The following is a 6,000-nucleotide window of genomic DNA, read 5'->3' as shown; positions in this document are numbered from 1 at the left end:
TCTCTATCTCTCTCTCTCTCTCTCTCATATCCTTGAGCATTTGGTTGATTTGTGAGCTTATTTCTCCGTTTTTTAGTGAAGCTTGAAGATCAATAAATTCTCCTAATGTCATTGAAAGAAGGTTCAAGTTTGGATTCAACCAAGCTACCTCATTCCCGAGTCTTTGTGAGTATAATGTTCCTAACTTGCTCGTTGGTTCATTTGATTTTGTTATTGGGCATATTTGTCATGTGTTGGTCCATTTTGTTTATGACCTTGGAGTTGAGATGACTCCACCACCTTTTGAGCAACTAGGAATGTTCTATGGACCTTTTGAAGTTGAAAAGTTGGCACTTTGTGCATGTTCTTTAATCCATGTAAGTTATTTGACCCTTTAGGTCATTTTGGAGTGTTAAAGTTTAGATCTTGTATGATGGGGATGTCTTAATGGATAAAGTTGGAAACTTTATCCATTAATACATCAGTAAGATTCAGATCTGGAAAGTTGAGCCATGACTTAATGGATTAAGTCGAAAAACCCTTATGAAAAGGTTGAGGGTGCAGCGCATCTGGCTTGGCGTGGTACGACTTCTGAGTTTTACAATATGAACGTTTGATTGTCTGAAAATGCGACTATTTTGTTCCTGTAGTGAACGCAACGCATCTAGGAGAGTTTGCGATGCGCCTGGTTGGCCATGTGTTGACTTTTTGACTTTTTGACTTTTGGTCAAACTTGGAAGTTATGAGTTATAGATTGAGGGATGAGTCTCTATAGGTTTAGGCAGTTCGTATAGCTGATTCTTTAGGACTTCGAGTAGTGGATTCAACTCTTGTTTTAGGTGAGTCTTCTCACTATACCATAGGATACTGGGTGTCATGTGATGCTTGCTGTCTTTGTGACTCTTGCAAGTTTGTTTATATGCTTGTTGGGTTGGGCCCATTGGGCTAGGCCCATTTATATGTTTAATAGGCTGGCCCCGAATGTATGTATATAAGGCTAGCTCGCCTTATTGAAATATAACTGCTGGGCTACGGCCGTTATTGTATAATGTGTGATATTTTAGGGAACTTACTAAGTTTCGTGCTTACGGTTTTAAGTTTAAATTGTTTAAGGTGCTTCTAGTAGCAAAAGGAAAGGCGCGACATGATTGCACAACATTTGCTTTTATGTTTTAAAGATCTTTCACACTTTTGATTTTATAACTCTAATTTAATAATATTTGAAACTTATGGTTGATTACTCGATTGAGAATTAAATTAGTCCAGTTTTCTTTTAAATTTTAAATGAAAATTTTGGATTGAAATTTGAGACGTTACAAAAATTAGTGAATAGAAGTAAAATTGTAAAAACAAAAACACAATAACTATAATATTTTTCAAGTTTTGTGGTCCTCCTCAAATCGAATGTTTTTGTTTTTGTTTTAGTTTTTTCTTTATCCATTCATTTATTCAAGGCATCAAGCGATGAGGGTAAACAATCCAGAAAGACACATAAGCATCACTTCAAATGGTATCAAGTGATATTATGTCCACATATCCTCATATTAGGATGCGTTTCATAATAATACAATTAGATTTGTAAATGTGGAGAAAATACGTATGGCCAATAATACGGCATGTGTACATGGTAGCTGTGTCAGTTAGCTATAATTCCCCAACTCAGAATCAAAAAATAGATTACAAATATTATCATTAATTCCTAATAATCATAATCTTCTTTTATAATAGAAAAACGCATCATTGTATTTTGCTTTCTTGATTTAGTAACAATAACACGTCATATTACTATATTCATATAAAAAGAGAAAAATTCAATAGATTTCTTTATTTTATTTTTAGCTGTTAACGGTGTTCGATATTATATAGATTAGTAGATCTGTCGTTAGGCAAAAGAGGAAAATTTAGTTCGCCTGTACCAGTGTTAAAGTGACACCTGGCATATTTCGCGCTTCCAAAAAAAATTATTCTGAATAATTAATTCATATGGATGAAAACAGGATGCATAAAGTGGAAACATGATATTGTCAAATCCCAGTTGACTTATGTTGCTTGGCTTGAAACAAACCTTGTGACTTGTTTATTTTTATTTAATTTTTCAAAAATTATTTCAATTATTGAGCTTTAATATATATATATATATATATATATATATATATATATATATATATATATATATATAGTAAATTACAGTTTTGTTTATTGTGGTTTGGTCAGATTCATATTTTCAGTCCAACCTTTAAAAATTTGAAAAGACCATTTTACCCTTACTTTTTTATTTTTGCTTTTTCTTATATATATATATATATATATATATATATATATATATTAGTGTATAATTTTTTTTTTATTTTTTTGCTTATATTTTATTTTATTTATTTATATTTTTTATTATTTAGATTTTATTTGACGTTTTTTCGAATATATTGTTTAATTTTTTTACATTTTGTTCGTTTATATTTTTTTAATGTTTTTTTGAATAATTATTTTTAGGTTTTTGACGTGTTATTTGAATACATTTTAAATTTTTTTGACGTTTTGCTTGTTTATATTTTTTAAAATATTGTTTGTAAAAAATGTAAAAAAGTTCTTTAAATGTAGATATTATTAACGTAGATTAGGTATAAATTTTTTTTATTAGGATTAATAGATAAGTTAACCGAAATTCAAAAATGGATTTCAAGTTATATGATGGCTAATTGGAAACTATATAACTCGAAAATGAACAAAATTTCTAAAAATAAAAAAATGAACTCGAAAACATTGACATATGTGTTTGCATTATAGAATTCTGATTATATCATTTACCATTCGGAACAAAATGTAAAAAATAATTCTAAAACTAAAATATTGAACTTGAAGCCATTGACACATGTTTCGAATTCCGATTAACCTATAAAATAACCCTCTATATATATTGTAGGTCTGGAAGACATGATATTCATTGGTAAATAGATATATCCTTAATGATTTTATGATGGACCTTCAATATATTGTTTAAAAAGGTCACGAAGGATACTATATATATATATATATATATATATATATATATATATATATATATATATATATATATATTTTGTAGGTCTGGAAGACATGATATTCATTGGTAAATAGATATATCCTTAATGATTTTATGATGGACCTTCAATATATTGTTTAAAAAGGTCACAGAGGATACACTCAAGCATGTATATGTTTGAGAATTTTTAGGTAATGTATTAATTAATAATTGCTATATCATATCTTTCTTTGTTTTGAGGTTGCATTTTTCACTTTATGGTTTACTTTTATGCATACCTTTTATCATTTACATGAGTTGGATGAGGGCCCTCATCTTCAATGGCTTTGATAACATTTTGAAAACTCAATTTCGATATTAGTGTGGGGATGTTAGAAATGCATCCATGAACTTGTAAAGAAAGGTGGAGAATTTTATCCTGAAAAAAAGAACTAACTTCACAATCATGTGTGATTACAATCCACATTCGATCTATAAAAACATGTGGCGAAATTATGTGATACTGTAAACAAGTTACTATAATATTAATTATTTTGTTACATTTTATTTCAATATATACATATTTTTTCATTATACGTGAATAAGACACAAATGTTTGGAGGAAGAGGCCCCGGAGTGAGAGGATCAACCACAACAACAATGATAGTTCTTGTTTCAATTCTAACGATAAATGGAGGATCTATTACCAATAAAGAGAATCTAATTATACTTGTAAGCTGATCATATTTATAAATTTTAGTAGATGTATTTACATTGACATAAATTACATTAATTATAATGTGTGGTCTTTGTATAAAAATATGTTAGGGTGTGATGTTACATTTACAAAACTCTATATGTCAACACCTTAAAACCACTTTGAAGGAAATGTTTAGGTTGACGATTTGGATTGGATGTGGGTTACTGAGTGGTCTCATGTGAAATGTGTAAGTTATTGTTATCATTTAGATACTTGTTTTATGTATTTATTTGTTTTATTAACTCTTAGTACGATAACATTTATGTTATGTTGGTAAATTATAAGAAGCATACGTGAACGTCATGAGTGAGAAATATGGAGACGACAACACTCAACATCAGGGGAATGATCATGTTGAGTTGTGGATGCACGAATAATATGGTAGAAAAAAGAGGTAAGGTATCTGAGTATAGGATGCTCATATCTACAACTCGTGTATAGTTTCGGTGAGAATAAAATTCGAGTTCGGGTGTGGCCCGTCCCGTCATGATTATGCAAAATCTCAACCGTGTGTATAGTTATTTAAATGCATTATGTTTTTATAAATAAAAATAAAGTATGGAACTATTACAGAAAAATATTGAAGTACATTATATATATTAGTGAAAGAGTATAGTACGTTGCTATGTGGATAGAAAGTAAAATATGTTGCTAATATACATAAAAACTAAAGTATGTTGCTGCTTTGGATAAAAAAAAGTAAAATATATTGCTAATATACATAAAAACTAAAGTATGTTGCTGCTTTGGATAAAAAAAAAGTAAAATATATTGCTATTAAGTTTTAGAAATATAAAGAATGTTCCTGTTATGGATAGAAATGCAAGTACATTGCCTATATTGGTAAAACCAAATATAATACGTTGCTATATGGATAAAAATGATGTATGTTGCTAATATGTATAAAAATAAAGCGAACTGCTAATATGAATAAAATGTGAAGTACATTGAAATTTTGTAGGTAAAATAAGTTATGTTGCTGTTATGGATAAAAATATATAAGTACTTTGGGTATATTGAAAAAATATAGTACTTGCTATATGGATTAAAAAGCAAAGTATGTGCTATTATGTATAAAACATAAAATGTGTACTATTGTAGATGAAAAAAGTAAATTACAGTGCTAATATGTATGAAAAAATAAACTACTTTGCTACTATGAATAAAAATATAAGCACATTTCCTATGTTGATAAAAAAAGAGTATAATACGCTGTTATTATAGATAAAAATAAAATATTTTGCTAGTTTAAAAAAATATAAATATGTTTTTTTTATCGGTAAAAAATGTAAGTACATTCTTTATATCTGTATAAAAGTAAGTATAGTACTTTGCTATTATGGATTAAAATAAGTATGTTATTATAATGGATAAAAATAAAAAAATTTGTGCTATTTTGTTTATGAAGTGCAATGCTTTTATGTTGTTTGTTTTAATCTTTTTGTTGCGTGCGTGCGCGTGTATATATATATATATATATATATATATATATATATATATATATATATATATATATATATATATATATATATATATATATATATATATATATATATATATATATATATTATCGGTAAAAATTGTAAGTAAATTCTTTATATTTGTATAAACGTACTTTGCTATTATGGATCAAAATAAGTATGTTACTATAATGGATAAAAATAAAAAATTTCTTGCTATTTTATTTATGAAGTACATTCCTTATATATATATATATATATATATATATATATATATATATATATATATATATATGTTAGGTTCATGTGAGACGGCCTAATTTTTTGAGATCGTGAGACGCAATCCTAGCCACTCATTTAGTAGATAAAAAAAACATTTTTAAAATGCAAATAATTGAAAATTTTTGAAATTTTTTTTTCAAATATTATTTACGGAGTTTATATTTTCCAAAAAAAAATAAAAGAATACCAAAAAAAATTAAAAAAAATACATTTTTTATATATTCTAGTAGAATATTAGAATATTCTACATATCTGACAAATCTAATACAATATACATTAGAATATTTACAGTGTAATATTCTATTAGAATATTTTATGTATTTTAAAAAAAAACGGTAATTTTTTTTTATATTTTTAGGTAATTAAAGTTCCGAAAATAATAATTAAAAAAAAAGAATTTTTGGATTTTTCCTTTTATTTTGCATTTTAAAATTATTTTTATAATTGGTCTCACGGTCTCACAAAATTAACATGGTCTCAAATGAACCTGAATATATATATATATATATATATATATATAT

Source organism: Lactuca virosa, chromosome 3 (genome assembly GCF_052849685.1).
Source record: "Lactuca virosa cultivar CGN04683 chromosome 3, Lactuca_virosa_CGN04683_v6, whole genome shotgun sequence".
NCBI classification, from domain to species: Eukaryota; Viridiplantae; Streptophyta; class Magnoliopsida; order Asterales; family Asteraceae; genus Lactuca; species Lactuca virosa.
The sequence above is the reverse complement of the archived record's forward strand: the minus strand, read 5'-3'. Positions refer to the sequence as shown.